The following is a 17,188-nucleotide window of genomic DNA, read 5'->3' as shown; positions in this document are numbered from 1 at the left end:
TTTGTGTCTGTTCCTTTAAATGCAAATGAGCTGCTGCTCCCGGCACAGAGGGCGGAGCTTCAACAGCTTGTGTCATTTTACCCCACACAGACATGCACTGGAAATTTCTAAAACTTTTAGCCTTTTATGTTCAAACCGGAGTCAGACAATGACGGAGAGACTCAAGAAGAAGTGACAACATGTAGAAGCAACAGGACATTTCTGAATGGTTAGTTGATGAATTTATGTAGCTTATGTGTAGTTATCTTCTAGTCATTGATTAGCAAATTCTGTCTTGATAATCTATAAATAGCGTTCCGGGCGGGGTTTATGTAAATTATAGGGTTGGTGATGTCACTAACCTGGGAGGAATCTCATCGTAGTCCCTACCAGCCGTTTGTTGTAGTCCTTAAAAAACGATTTCTTTAATAGAAAATATCTCCCTTTGCTTTGAACTTTGAGCGTTGTAACTTTGCAGATGTTGTTTATGCTCAAACAGCAACATTACACACTAACTGAAGTTAAAAAAGGGAAATTATAATCAACCACCCATTTAATAAGTAATTATTACAAAGGTGTTCTGGGTGGTTGCTTTACGTCACAAGATCCCACCCCCAAATCTCTATGATATTCCAGTGCACAAATATCCTTCCTTTTATCACCCACCAGGGAAACATCTCAGAATTTCTGAATCTGATCACTTTGAAAAGCCACACATGCTGAGGAATAATTATGTCCCCTGTTCAAGACAAATTAAGTACCGAAAATGAACTTATAGGGTTAGCGGTTTAATCATATCACTATACGCAATACCCTAACTATAAACAAACAAGCAAACAGTTAACCAACACCACTGATTTAACCCAGTCCCCTAACTTATGTGATTGACAGCAGAAGTGCAGTTTATAGCCTGAAGGCATCCATGAAGGGACACTGGACCATCTTACCCCGAGCAGTGATCTCTGTGTGAGAGCCAGAGCCCAGCAGGAAGCTAATGGACTGTTCCAGTGGGGCCCCTGAGGCATTATATCAAGCCCTTGACTACTTCACACTCATTAACAATCATGTGCCACGATTTCACACTACAGTAGGGGAACAAAGAGGTGAGTGGAGTTCACTTTTACAGGGTAAATGTCATTGTCATCAATCAATGTCAGTCTGACTGGTTTAAAGGCAGCATGAAATGAATTGACGTGCACAGTTTTGTTTCTTCTGGTGACGTATGTCGGAATAAAACTGGACGTTGGCCAAATTCTTGCTTTTGCTAGTCAGAGGCATGTGATATTTATAATTTAACATTGTATTGGGCAACAGATAATTATATAAAATAATCCTGTGTAGGATCAGAAATCAATGTTTCCATGAAGGGGCAATCATTTCAAGCTGGAACTGATTTCCAGGGGTTTTTTACCTTTTTTTCATTTAAGGCCATTTTTATAATTACCTTAAATGTATCTGTGTTGTCTTTGGGCGAATAACTAAATTTAAATCAGAATACTATAGACTTTTACCAATACAATTCTATCAACATCAACAGAAGCCATCTTTACACTGCAAAGCATTTATGTTTATTTACACATTTTTTAATGTTGCTCAATGATGGCATATATGTATTTACACAACAATTACACTATGTAAACAGCTTACATAAAGTATATAAATTCTAAAACAACGCAGGGCCACAGTATAATGACATAAAATCATAATTGTTGATTATTGCTCTTTATATTGTAATAATAATGTTTTTTGTTGATTCTGAACAAAACTGTTTTCAGTGGTGACTAATCTAAATGCCTCTGGCTATTGTATTCATAAGCTCAACAGAAACGTCAAACGTGTGATTAAAATGCTTAACGCTGCAAATAAAAAAAAAAACTAGTAAAAAGAAATCTGATGCAAATGTAATGGTGCAATCAACATTTCTCGTTCATTTTCACATTTCACTTTAGTTGCGAAAATCATTATAGAATTTGATTAATTGTCTAAGGGTTTTTTTTTTTTGCTCCCTTATCTTGAATTTGGGGGGCATTTTTGTCTGTATGTGATAAATCATGAACATGTGTGTGTCTGTTATCCTGGGAAAACATGGGAAGATGAACATGTATATCCTCTAACCTGTAGTTGTACACCAGCAGATAGATGACTCCACATGGACTAAGCTTGCTGTCACTCTTGCTGCTACATCCAAAGCAACAAACACATGAATAAAATAATGAGCATCTTCTCCTAGTTACCGTGGTAAACGGCAACTGTTACTCATGATGGTGCATGAGGGGGTGGAAGCGAACTTGGATTCGGACCACGCTACAGTTGAACCAAACGTGAAAACAGAAACAACAGTTCCATTTTCGATATGTGGTTTTTGTGTTTTAATATGTTTTAAATAGCACGATAAGTCAATGTTTGTGTCTCTATATATTCACATGTCCATGTAATTATTTATACATTCATTTATTCAAGCAGCTTGTTTGTTTTGTTGAGAGACAAAACGGCTATTGAGGGTCCAGTTCTACCGAAGAACATTTTTCAATGCCCCACTTCAGAGGCTGGAGACATTTCTACTGTCATTTTCCTCTAGTGCTTCAGGGTAATTCTTCTCTCCCCTGTATTTCTGCAGTGCAGTGTGTGGCCGTCTGAATTGTGTGTTATTACCCAGCTGGAGACAATATCATTACTACATATTTGCTGTCAAGGGTCTGCAAAGAATGGTACCACCGTGGGCCTTGGTGATCTAACAAGCTCACACGGTGCCGCTGAATTACCCACTCCTACCGGCGGGAAGTCAAACACTAGCCGTTTGAGAGATGACTGAACAAATGAGCGTCTCTGTCTCACACACACCTCCCTCTCTTCCCTCCATCACGACTAATGTGAGAACACACCTCTCTGACATTACTAGCACTGACTTGTTTTCCTCTCTCTACAGTGTGTAACTCCTTCGTCTTTTTATGTGCGTCTGCGGTTACTATTGCATGTGTTAGAATTAGTGCTCTGCAACGATTAATGGCATCCAAAATAAAAGTTTGTGTTTACATAATATATGTGTGTGTACTGTGTATAATTATTTTGTATATATTAATACACGCACATGCATGTATATATTTAAGAAATATTTGCATGTATATACTGTGTATATATATATATATATATATATATATATATATATATATATGTATATGTATGTGTATGTATTATATATACATATTTTAGATTTAAATAACACATTTTTCTTAAATATATACATATTAATATATAAATATATACATGTGTGTGTATTTATATATACAAAATAATAGTAACACTTTACAATAAGGTTCATTACTTAACATTAGTTAATGTATAAGTTGTACGAGTTGTTATAAGTTATAACTAATGTATACTTAATGAACTAACAATGAGTAAAACATTTGTTACAGTATTTATTCATTTTTGTCACAGTTAGTTTATAAAAATCCGATCTGTTCATTGTTTGTTCATGTTAGTTCACAGTTCATTAACTAATGTTAACAAATACAACCTTAAATTAATAAATAAATTAATATGAACTAAGATCAATAAATGCTGAAGAAGTATTGTTCATTCTTAGTTCATATTACTAAGGTAATTAACTAATGTTAACTAATGAACCTTATTGTAAAGTGTTACCAAAATAATTATACACAGTACCGACACATATATTATGTAAACACAAACTTATTTTGGATGCGATTAATTGTGATTAATCGTGATTAATCGTTGCACAGCCCTAGTTATAATGTTTTCAAGCTTATTCAATGCAATCTCGCAGCAATTCGTACGTATTTTACGAGGTTGCTAATTCGTACGAATTCGTACGACCTCACTTGTACGATTTGTCGAGACCCCAGTGATGGGTAGGTTTAGGGGCGGGTTAAGGGTGGTCCTTCTGGATGATGCTTTTTGAAAAATCGTAAGAGTGAGGTCTTACGAATGCGTAAACCTACCCATTAGCCACCTCGTAAAATTCGTACGAATTGCCGTGTGATCAGGTTGGCTTATTGGACTTCATTTTAGAAACTTTGTATTATCCTTGACTTTGTAAACAAATATTTCTAGAAACTTAACATTCACCTGTTTTTATCGCATTAAAAAACTCTGAATGGAAACGCCAAGATGTGCATAAATTCAAAAAATGCACATAAAAAAATGTATGTGCTCAATTGAGTCTTATAAACGTTTTATCCGATGAGAAAATATGAGCATAAACTACGATGGAAACGCTTTACCAAATAAATTCCTCGAAGTCATGTGACTTGGGCATAACTGGACTAACCAGCAGACCGATCTGGTCACACAGCATCTGAAATGCTGTTTCAGTTGTTCTGAAATGAAATAGATAACTTTTTGTAAATTTATAACTGTTAACTGTTGAAATTGATAACTTTATAACTGTTCTGAAATTAAATTAATAACTTTGTGTTTTTTCTGTGCACAGTAATTTGTTATATATGAAATTATTATATACAGTGGCTTCTACTGCAGCAACTTCCATTTTTCTTAGAATATTTAGTGCCAGGTTATCGGGAAGTGACAATTTAGTTTTCTTCGACTCACTGGATGGAAACAGTGCTTTATTCGCAAAATGTTATATGCGATATTCCAATTTTGTGTATACGTTAAATTTGAAACATCGGATGAAAACATAGCTAATGACAGTTTTCTGATTTTTCAATATGATGATCATCCTAAGACTGTTTTTTTTTTTTTTTTTTTTTTTATCCTACATTTTTACATTTTCAATACAGTGGCAGGAATTGCCAAGCAAAATTCATTTTTCAGCATCAAAAATATGCAATGCCGTTTTTCTGAGAAGAGTCTGTATCTAAAGCATTATTAAAATGTAATGTTCATGTTGTCATTATCTTGAAATGGAAAAATGGAAGAAAAATAGTTTGTATGCCTTGTAACGCATATTTCACACATACAACTTGTGGTCTGTTGCCACAAATAAAAATAATAGTTTATGTAATTAATATGATTCTAGCACGTATAGCACTGTATATGTCAAATTCAGGTAAATTTGGTCAAATGACTGTCAAATCAGAAAATCAGTCTAATCAGTCGAAAATCAGTCTGCATTCAACATTTTGTCAGCAATGCCTGGATATCACTGCTTTTTGATCTGCTTAAGCTTTATTACATTGTACTTCTTGTTCTTTCTTTGATGGTTTTTTTTTCAGTTATCAATCAAATCAACCTACAAGTTTGTCACAGAGCAGTGTTATTTTAGTTAAATAATATGTATTAATATATTGAAATGATATATATATATATATATATATATATATATATATATATATATATATATATATATATAATATAGCTTTTATGTTTATATTTTCATTTTAAGTTAAATTGTAGTTTAAGATTTAGTAAATTAATGTGCTTTGTCATTTTTATTATAAATTTTGCTAATATTCTATTTATCTTTCCTATATTTGGTAACACTTTACAATAAGGTTCAATAGTTAACATTAGTTAACTACATTAGTTAGCATGAACTAAGAATGAACAATATTCTTCAGGAATTTTTTTTTTTTATGTTAATTTAAACATAATACGTTATTAAAATCAAAGGTTGTATTTGTTAACATTAGTTAATGTACTATGAACTAACATGAACAATCAATGAACAGTAGTTTTAATAACTAACATTAACAAAGATTAATAAATACAGTAAGAAATGTATTGCTCATTGTAAGTTCATGTTAGTTAATACACATAACATACATACCTAATGTTAACTAATTAACCTTATTGTAAAGTGTTATCATTTATTTTATTTTGGTTTTAGTGAAATTAAACCTATTTATTACAGTTAGTTTTTAATTTCTTATTTTCATTATTATTATTATTTTTTTTTTATTTTTTTTTTTTTTAGTTAACAAAAACACTGTCACAGAGTCAGTTTTCATATTGTGAAAGGGTCCAGCTTTTCCAGGGCCATTTTAAAAGTAATAGCATTTTAAGAGAATACATGTATGACTAGACACACAAGACCACAGCACCTTTGTTAAAATACATGTGACTTCGAAAAATATCCATGAATGCACAATGAACTAAGCAATATAGACTACTAAACTGCAAATAAAGAGAGAGAATGGCTTGTAATACCTTTAATATTTGCCACAATTTGCACAAGGAAGAGAAAAATCCTTGATCTGCGCTTTGAGGCGGTTTCAAAGGCAGATCGCTACACTGAATATCTGACAAAACCAAAATAAAATCGATGTGAGGTCATTCTCATGCACATCTCTAGTGAAGTGAAAAACTTGGTGTAAAGGGAAAGAAAATGAGAGCGAGAGGAGACTGAGAGGGAATGCTCTGAAGGAAAACAGAAAGCCATCATGAGGCTTTAGCAACACTACAGCAACACAGCCAATCATAATGGTGAGAGTCCTTGATTTCCTGGAACAATAAAGGACAGACCTGGAGAATGCAGAATTTATGCCTCTCAATTTACCTGTGTTCGATGGGAATTGTGAGCTTCATTTCAGCGTCCTCACCACGGAAGTCCTCAGTCATTGTTAAGGGCCATGCATAAAGTGTACGGCTTTATTCTTTTAATCATAAAACCTCTCGACTTTAATGTATATAAGAAAAGATGCTGTGTTTGATATCAAATATCCTGCGACGCACTCAAAGGGCTCGGTTTCGCTGACCGTAATTCAGCAAGAAGGTGGATGGCTTGTTCTTAATACTGTTGGACATTTCAAATCTGTGTATATTCTTTCTTGAGCATAACCTGTTTTTCTTCTTTTTTTTTGTTTTTTGCAAAAGTTGGCATATCATGCTCAATGATTGCTTCCTGATATGGCTTGTGATCATTTTAAAAATTAGCATTCAAAAACAGAAGAGTCGGCAAGAATGAAGCTAGATGGTAGAATTTTTGGCAAGTTTTTTTATGCTAACAAAGTAGTCAAGTCAAGTCACCTTTATAGCACTTTTTACAATACAGATTGTTTCAAAGCAGCTTTACAGTGATAACAGGAAATGAATGCAACAGAGTTTGTTTCTGCTGTACAGCAGCGCTAAAAGAAAGTCATTTGTCCAGCTTAAGTACGTTTTTTAATGATTCATTACTGTTGTAAAAATCATTAGTTATTAACTTAGGGACTGCTTACACAACACCGCTTACAACTGAAAACAGAAAACTTTTAATGCGTAGATCACTGTGTTAAATGATACTTTATCCAGTCCCACTTTTTCTTAGCTTGACGTTGTTGTAAATAGCAGGTGCTAAAGTTGAATAATATTACATTATTCTTTCATAAAATCAAATCATATGTTTATTTCAATAGATGTCTCACACTACTAATCAGACATTTGCTGTTCATGTTCATTCTAGTTTTTGTTGTTATACCTTTCAACTTCTGAAATTCATGCAGGACATCCCAGAAAATTTATAAAGTATCAGAAATAATTCTGTAAAACGTCTCAGGTTACGACTGTAACCCTAGTTCCCTGAGATGACGAGACGCTGCGTCGACGACATTTTCGGAACACCCCTGCATGATTGCATCTGAAGCACGTATGTCAACTAGTCCAATGGCAAGAGTGAACGTAATGGGCGGATGACGTCATGACCAGGAAGAATAAAAGCACATCCGGTCTGACCGGCGTTAGCTTCGATATAGCCGAAACAAGTCGATCACAGGGATGCAGGAAGTATGGCAGGGCGACGCAGCGTCTCGTTCCCCTCTCAGGGAATTAGGGTTAAAGTTGGAACCTGAGACGGTCCCTTTCGCTTTGGGAACGACAATACCCAAACGCCAGACTTACAAATGCCTGTATGGGAAACTGTGGCACTAAGTCATAAGCAACTGAGACCCTGGGGCAGCGTCCAGGTCCAGGCTATAAAACCTCACAAATGTGAGCGGGGAAGACCAGCCCGCTGCATCACACACTTCCTGTAGGGAAACCCCTGAGAGTAAGGCTGTAGAGGCCGCCATACTCCTAGTAGAATGCGCCCTGACCACCAAGGGTGACGGTTGGCCAGAGGACTCATAAGCAAGAGAAATAGCCTCAACTATCCACTTGCTGATTGTCTGCTTAGATGCTGGAAGACCTTTCTTAGGTGATCCAAAGCAGACAAACAGCTGATCTGATTTTCTCCACGGGGCAGCTCTTTGGACATATGTGCCAAGTGCTTGCACTGGACATAGAAGATTCAGCTTTTCCTGGTCCTGAGTAGTAAAAGGAGGAGGACAGAGAAAGCTTGCAACACGATAGGCCTTGGTAAATTGGGCGGCACTTTAGGGACGTAGCCCTGCTTAGGGTAAAGAAATGCCTTGACGAATGCGGTGCGAATTCAAGGCAGGTGGGAGAAACCAAAAGGGCCTAAAGGTCTCTAACTCTCTTCAGGAATGAAATAGCCAGAAGAAAAATGGTCTTAAAAGTCAGAAACTTTTCTGAAACTGATTCCAGGGGCTCGAAGGGAGCCACAGATAGGTCTTCTAGGACTATCACGGCAGCCATCTGCTCTGATCCTCAACAAACTCGTCTCCATACGCGCGTGATGACTTCGATCTTCAACAAGATGGAACTGGATAATATTCAGTATATAATATAAAATCTGACTTCTGACCTGTAATGCTGCCTGAATCATAATCATACACTTTTCGTTCGTTCGATGGCCAGAGGAGAACTGGCCCCCTGACTGAGCCAGGTTTCTCCCAAGGTTTTTTTCTCCATTCTGTCACCTGATGGAGTTTTGGTTCCTTTCCACTGTCGCCGTTTTCACCTATCTTTGCCTTTGTCGCCATTGACTTTTGGCTTGCTTAGTTGGGGACATTTAATTTAATATTCAAAAATATTATTGATTTTTTTTTTTTTTTTTTTTAACAACAAAATGAATCATCACGTAACTTAAGCTGGACTGTGACGCTATCTTCTTCTGGAAGAACTTTGTTGCATTGTTTTCCTGTTATCTCTGTAAAGCTGCTTTGAAACAATCTGTATTGTAAAAAGCGCTATATACTGTAAATAAAGGTGACTTGACTTGACTATAGCAAGGTCCCAAGCCGGAACCCGGGTATGAGTTGCAGGCCTCAGCCTCAAAGTTCCACAGAGGAAAGGAATAATCAGGTCTCTCCCCAGAGATGCATTACCCACAGGGACTTGGTAAGGGTGGAAGGAGATAACCCTGCTGAAAAGTGATCTTGCAAGAACTCGAGCACTGTACCAATTGGGCAGTTAACTGGATCCCACTGACGCTGACTGAAACGAAAACCTTCCATTTCAGAGCATTTCCTCATGGCTGGAGCTCTAGAGTGAAGCATGGTCTCCACAACCTCGATTGAGAGACCAGCATCTATGAGTTAGGCCCCCTCAGAAGCCAAACCCACAGGTTCCAAATTTCTGGACGGGGGTGAAGGATTGTGCCCTCCACCTGAGATAGAAGGTCTCTCCTGTTCGGAATCTCCAAGGGAGAGCCATCAAGGAGAGAGATGTGAGGTAAGATGAGAGGTCCGTGAACCAGAATCAGCTTGGCCAGCGTGGTGCTACCAGTAGTAGGCTTAATCCACCCCGGTGGACTCTTTCCAGAACTCCAGGGACAGAGCAGCTAGGGGAAATGCATGCAGACGCAGCCTCTGCCACGTCTGTACGAGTGGACAGTGCGTCGTGTTCTGAGACGCAAACAGATCCACTTCCGCTCGGCCATAAACTTCCCATATATACTCCACCACCTCGGGGTGAAGTCTCCAATCCCCTGGCCTCAGCCCCTGTCTCGACAGGATGTCTGCTCCTATATTTTGGTACCCCAGAATATACACTGCCCTCAGGGGTATCTTCCCTAGGGACCACAGGAGGATCTGGTGCGCCAGTTTGCATAGTGGACGTGAGCGCAGACCCCCCTGGTAATTTATGTAAGAGACCACCGATGTGTTGTCTGACCGGACAAGCACATGTTGGCCCCTCAGATCTGAGAGGAAGTGTCTCAATGCATTGAAGACCGCCATCATCTCCAGGCAGTTGATGTGCCAAGAGAGATGATGACTCCTCCACAGACCTTGAGCTGAGCAGCCTTCCATTACCGCCCCCCCAGCCAGTGAGGGAAGCATCTGTCGAGAGCGCAACTCGATGGCAAAGGGCTCCAAACACTCCCAACACGCGTTGAATCTCAACCCCAATTTTTTCATGTGTGCGAGGACAACATCTCAATGCCGAACCGCCACTTGCTCCGACTCTGCTAATGTGAGTTGCATATGCCCTGCAGCCAGGGAATGCTTATGCCCTGCAGCCTGAGCCGGGCCAGAGCTGCATCTACGCACTTCGTGAACTGAATGGAAGCACCTGATACTGGTATTCGTTGCCCCCGAAAGAAAACCTCAGGAACTTCCTGTGCTGATGGAGGATGGAGACGGTCAGACCGGATGTGCTTTTATCCTTTCCTGGTCGTGAAGTTCACTCATTCGCCATTAGACTAGTTGACATACATGCTTCAGACGCAATCATACAGGGGCGTTCCCAAAGCATAGTCGACACAGCAGATTCACTATTTACATGGAGGAATTTGCAAGCAGAAAGACTGAACGCTTCTCTAGCGAGGAAACGGATCTGCTCGTGCGAGAGATTAAAGCGCGCAAGCAGACCATCTACGGGACAAGCCGGATTCCACCATATCTTTGGTACACAATATTAATCTTTTACATTGTAATCCTCTTATTTTTAATATTTGGCATGTTTGTGTGCTGCTGCGTGTCCATGTGTCTATAGGTAAATATTACTTATGCATGCTTTAAATAATGAAAAATTATAATATTGCATCATTGACTTAAGACCAGGGTTTTTTTGGTCAATGGTCTATTTCAGTTATCTCAAAATAGCAATGCGCCAACAATGCGCCTGAACACATCTTGTTTTCAGACCAGCAGCCCATGGGCGCACAAATGGGTGCAAATGCATTTGCTATTTAAACAACGTGGCGCAGATCGTGAAAATGATAACTGTGTCGGGCTGAAACTAGCAAAAAACACTTGTCGCGCCTGGCGCTGCATTGCCATTGTATGAAAGGGCCCTATATGATATTGTTGATCCATATTCTCTATATTCCATTAACAAACAGAACATGCTCTGTGGCTTTCAATTTTCTACAGAGTACTCTGACCTGATATTATCAACAAAATCAGATTAACATTCTGCAACCCTAAATAAATGAATTGCGAAGAAACACGTCCACAGGATATCAATAAAGAAGTGATCTGACAATGTTGAAATTTGCTGCTACCACATTAACCCAGTTTTAATGGGATTTCAGACAGATAATGGCACAAATTAATGTTTCCTTTCAAGTGAATGTGCTAACTATGACAAATTGATTCCCTGTTCTCTCCTGAGCTTTTTCTTTTTTGGCTCTATTTTAATTTTAGATGAAGCAATAAGAGATTAATGGTTGCTATCTCATCTTTTCACATCTAATGAAATTACAGAAGAGGATATGATTAGTTGAACAATGGCATAAGAACCCACTTTATGCAAGCAATCTCGCGTTAAAAGGAGCTGAAAATTGACACAGGCTGAAGAGGAGGGAATTTGGCAGTATATGCCCATGTCTGTGTCTATGGATTATGGATTTCCACCCAGGGATTTTAATGGAGCTATACACAAAAGTCATCTGCAGCCAACCAGTGCTACTCAAAACCTTGGAACGGTAACTTTGTTATTGTTTAATGGTCATTCATGGCTGAAGGATGCAGATCACAGGCCAGTACTGTGGGGCTGCTGTTTGTTTGGGACTAACAAAATGCACCACTGGGTCTTTTAGACGGGGCCTAAAAACAAACATGCCTCTCTAGTTCTCTGAACAGAAACAATGCCTGGTCAAGGCTTGTTGCTTCTCCTTGTGCTGCATCTCTAAGGAATAAAACCACCGTTTTGGTACATTGTTCAGATTGATCAAGCTTCTGCTGAAGCCTAAATCTTGCTTTTTTTGGTCTTTATCTAATTAGCTAATCCATAAGGCTGTGAAACGTGCTCTGTATTACAAATGTCTTATGAATGCCATAGGCAAACACAGGGCTGCACTCTGCCAACACTACCCTGCAGTACATGGCTATTAAATATTGAGTTTAAACAACTTATTTTTTTATGTTATGAGAAAAAGACCACAGAAGGAAACATCAAATCAACAATCAATCTATCTATCTATCTATCTATCTATCTATCTATCTATCTATCTATCTATCTATCTATCTATCTATCTATCTATCTATCTATCTATCTATCTATCTATCTATCTATCCATCTGTCCGTCCGTCCGTCCGTTAGTCCGTCGCTTTAAAACAAATAATTTGCAAATCTAATCTCAATTAAGTGGCTGCAGGATAATCTAATCTAATATTTCTGTTAAAAATACAATTTCCAAATCAGAGAGGAAACTTCAGGCTCTTCTTCAAAAAGATCAGTAACCTCTCTTTTAGACCCAAGAGGCTTTCAAGCAATGTTAAGAATTGAAATGCAGAGCTTGAGAGATAAGGTCAATAAGGTTATGAAGATAAGGTCAAAACTAAAACTACAGAGGCAGGGCATGTTTTAAAGAAGAGAACTGCTCTGAAACGTCTAGCAGCAGTCATCAGTCTCATTAAGTGTGATTCAGGCTCAGCATGCTTTGCATGCAAATCTAGTTTCGGATATTTCTACCAAAAGACTTGGAACGAGTATGATTTTAGCATATTCTTGAGAGATCAAATAATGTCCTTTGGCAGCAGATTCTAGCTTGAATGCAATGACGCAATGCGCTATAGATAGATGCTAGCATCCATTCCTTGCGAAACTACCGTTTCCACATCCTCCGCATTGCTGGTGTGAGGAGTCATACACCTTTAGCGCAAAGTCTCTACAACTATCAAAACAGGGGGCCGTTATGTTTGGATGATATGCAGGAGCCCTCATCGGTGCATTTCGAATTCAATTTAGCGATAGAAGATTGACTGAGGGTTTCTCCCCCCTCTTCTTTTAAAAAGGGCTTCTTTTTTCCAAAGCTCGTTTCTTTTGAATAACGTGGCACAGCATTTATCCCTGTCCTTCACATATCCTCGGCTCTGTAGTCTGCTGCTGCCTTTGACGTTGCTTATGTGTCCTTAGGAATAAAAAGAAGGTGGGGGTGGGGGTGGGGGGATAGAAAATAAAATGAGCTATTGTTTTCCTTTGATTCCGGGCAACAGTTCAGATATGGCAAGGGCACCGAGCCAAGCGCTGCGAATCAGACGTCGCTAGCGACGCAAGACAAAAACCCACAGCAAAATACACATTTGTAGGCGTCTTATACCAGGTTGTGGCTATACGAGACTCCTCTTTTTGCAGGGTTCAGGGGTGTTCTTGGGGGTTGAGAAGGAAGGTGGGGGAACGGAGGTGCTGCTGCGGACCTCAGCGAGGACAACCAATCTCCTCATTCAAGCCTGCCTCCACACAGCTCATATTGTCAGTTTGCCAGTTTAAAGGAACCTTGAGCAGCATCAAAGATCTTTTCAAAGCCTTAATCCTAATAGGTCGTGGTTTGTTCTGTCACATCAAAGATGCGAGCGAGGGAGGTACAGAGGGGAAGAATGCGTCGGGTGGGGGAGCTGGCAAACGATTCTTATGGGGAAGATTGGCAGAGGATTTGCGGCACGGCGTGCACTAAAATCTGAAATATCGGCCATGGAAAGCCTGCTGTAATAGATATGAAATGGGCCTTCTCAACACCATGAAAGGCTGACATTTGCTGAAAGATTGTCACGAGAAGCCCTTTTATTCCCTGCCATCTATCAAGCGTTTGTACTGCCACCTTGTCCGTACTGGAAATTCGCAAGTGTCACTCTCTGCGGCATGTACCGGATTGGTCATTTCCAATGCCCCCCCCCCCCCCCCCCACACACACACACCGTTGACTGCCGAATCTTCAGCTCGAGAACTCTCCGGTCGAAACCCGAGGAAATAAATATGTTATCTTGTACGCGAGTGCACGTGCGCACGTGTGTTTACTTCTCACCTCTTGACACTTTAATCTGTAGTTCAGTGTCTCATGCATTCACACCGATACAATCGTCTTACATAAAACCTCTTCCTGTGAACCAACATGACATAAGTGCTTTGTTAATTAGCCGTCTGTGGGAAAGCAGGGTATCGATTTTCTGTCGGCACATAAGAAAAGAGGCCCTTTGTTTTCACGATAGCGGTGATAAACCGTGCCTTTCACCGACAAGAAGATACTAATAAAACAAACCTAAAAAAGGAGGTATATCACCAAACTCAGTTGGAGATGTGGAGGAAAGGAACGATAATGATGATGCTGAGATCTCTAGCATTTTGAGTCAACATAAAGAAATAATTCACTGAAGTGACTGTTTTTCTTTTTTTTTTTTTACTGAGAGAAGCTAAACTCTGAAGTCTCAGAGCACTAGCTGGTTGTGTGTGTTGTTTTGTGATGATGGTCTGTCTGAAATCCCACTGGTGCTTGTTATTTCACACCCCTGTGGTTGCAAGTTTGACAACAATCCCTTAAAAACTAGCAATAAAACTTACTGGGGTAACAAGGTTAATCTGAGTCTGAAAAGACTGTTGTTCTTAGCCATCCAAATAGGTCCCTAAAGAGCCACTTAAATCTTTAGGTTTTTGTTGACTTGGACCAAGAAAATATGGGAAGCCCAATTGGATAATGGTGTTGCACAATGATACAAAAATAATCTGATGAAAATAATAAATGCCATAAATTAGTGACCATTTTTGCATCCACATCATTTCACAATTAAGCTCTAGATTCCTTGAGGCTTTATTCTGAAAAAAGATTCACATGCTTCACACCTAATATTCTTGTGTGATGAGCATATTCCGAATAATCAAAGAATTGCAAGTTTTTCCTCCGCTATTTTCACGCTTTTGGTGTTTATTAATTCTTTTAATAATTCTGCACAGTGCTGTGATTAACTCAATAATTGTCATTCATGTCCTTGACAATGAGGAAAATGTAGGTCATGGGACTATAATGGTGCTTTCAGTCATCTGCACCAAATTGTGTTCATTTCTTTAAAAAAAAAATCTCGCTTTCATTTGGACGTGCATGTTTAAATGAATATCCCGTTGCAGTGGATATTTCGAAACCTAACTTAATCCAATTAATACAAGCACATGCCAGCTGTCTTGTACAATAGGTGTTCTAGAAGTCAGAGTATTGGATTGATCTGGTTAATGTGATTCCATAATCCATATTCTAATATTAGTCGTAGTTTGGTTGTACATGAAATTCTTCCATGTAACACACACTGGAAAATAAATAGTGTAGAAAAAGATTTCCCTCTGAAGTTGCGAGTAAATTGCACAAACAATTACAAAGAAATGGAAGTGAAATTAGTGAAAGTAGTATTTTCCTGTAAAATATACTCCACTAATCTGTTTTATTTACTTGTTAAACTTTATTTACAGTGAATGCAAGTAAGAGAGGAAACAACATTCATTAATGGATTGTAAATACTGATGGTGTAAATACTACTCTGTTCTCAGCCGTTGAAGCCATCAGGATCGCATACGTGCACGGGTCAGATGGACACAGCAAGCATTAGTATTCAAACTGCCAGTGCACCAATCAGTGGTGGAGGAACGGTGTGGAGGATCGGGGGGTGAAGAGGTAGCGGGAAGTGATTGTGTTACCAATTCAAGATGGCACCAAAGCAGTGATGATGAAACCGGGTGGAATCACTCAGAGGCCTTCATGGATAGATTTCTTATAGCAAATCAGAGCTGCTGATTTCTGTTTGTGTGTGTAAGTTTATTAACAAAATGCATGTGCACACATTATGATGGTTGTTTTGTGCGTCTGACTGAATCAATCCCACCACATGTTGAGTTGTTAAAAAGCGCACAATAAAGAAGATGAAAACTTGACTGATAACTGCCTCATTTCGAAGGACATTGAATTTCAAGCAGTCTCATTGAAAACTACAATCTGTTTGTCAGATGAACACTGCTATTTGAAATGCGAGGCTGCTAGTCTGTTATTTTCTGAGATGAATAAATGAAGAGAGAAATTACTTCCCAGTTTAACTGATGTACGGTTCAAACCTTTAAAAGCTAAGCTATGGTCACAGGGCAGGTAATGTTACGTTTAACCAAACTCAATTATGACAGAGATGTTTTGGATCACACATCTACTATCTTGTTTCCAAAGTGTCTGATGACAAATTTAATTGGAATCAGATTATAGAGTAAGAAAACTGAAAATCTATTTGCTGTAGAGTTTTTATTACACATTCAACACAGAGACCCCTGCCATGCATATGACCAAAAACGCCTTCTCTCCATTATAAGAATTCCCCTCTCTAATGCTTATTAATTTCACAGTAGATTATCTGCTCAGATACATCTTGTGTTTTGGGACAGAGCTTAATTAATTGTGTGCTTGGCTTTATAAGTAGGCACATAGAATTAGGTTGAACTGAATTATTAATGAATGAATTTTAATTACAGTTTTAGGTCATTTTTAATGTAGCCTTCCTACGTGTTTATCTGTGCCATCAAATCCATAATAATAACCAGAAGTGCATCTTTTCAAATTTTACAATACACGTATATAGCAAATAAATAAACTTCAAATTTATTGTTGTATTGGGATATAGCTTTGATTAAAGATGTCCAACGTGTTAGGATGATATGATCAGCAAACTGAAACAGAACTTAAATGTTGTCCTATTGCAGCTGTTTTTTTAATAAATGAAACTTATTGAAAACGCCCTCTGGAGGACAAACGAATGTCTGAAAAAATATGAAGGAATAATATTAGGCTACATGAGGGTGAAAAGTTATTGTATTATAGCCTATACATTTAAGTATATATTTGTTTGAGGTAGCCTATTTATTCGATTGCACATTATTTAGGCCTTTTATTATTATTATTTAATTTACTTATTTATTTAATTTATTTTTGCTCTGATTAGATTGGTTTAGCCACACTGACGACACGCTACCGGGGGCGCTACTTCACTTAATTGGGCTGACCAGCCCAATCCTGCGTTCCCCGAAGAGGACATCTTAGCGGGCAACCTCCCGCTCGTCGACGAACCGGCCAGTTCCGGAGACGAGGATGACACGGCCCTTCTTGGGGTCTCAGAGGACGAGGAGGCCATCCCGCCCTCTGGTGTTCCCCAGGCCTACGCCCCTGCGGCCTTGCCTCAGTCCATCCTCCTGGAAGTGTGTGAGCGAGTGGCCGCTCGCCTCA

The 17,188-nt window shown here is 38.7% G+C and overlaps 1 long non-coding RNA gene across 1 annotated transcript; it reads left to right on the top strand.

Moving 5' to 3' along the window:
- The first annotated feature begins 870 nt into the window (after window positions 1-870).
- LOC307148269 lies at window positions 871-15,731 on the top strand. Its single transcript, XR_013819430.1, has 3 exons — window positions 871-1,082; window positions 2,597-2,849; window positions 15,478-15,731. It is a non-coding gene; the product is annotated as an uncharacterized lncRNA (long non-coding RNA).
- Window positions 15,732-17,188: the final 1,457 nt, after the last annotated feature.

The sequence above is a fragment of the Squalius cephalus genome (assembly GCF_949319135.1).
Source record: "Squalius cephalus genome assembly, chromosome: 20".
In the NCBI taxonomy this organism is placed as follows: domain Eukaryota; kingdom Metazoa; phylum Chordata; class Actinopteri; order Cypriniformes; family Leuciscidae; genus Squalius; species Squalius cephalus.
This window is presented reverse-complemented; position numbering and strand designations above follow the sequence as displayed.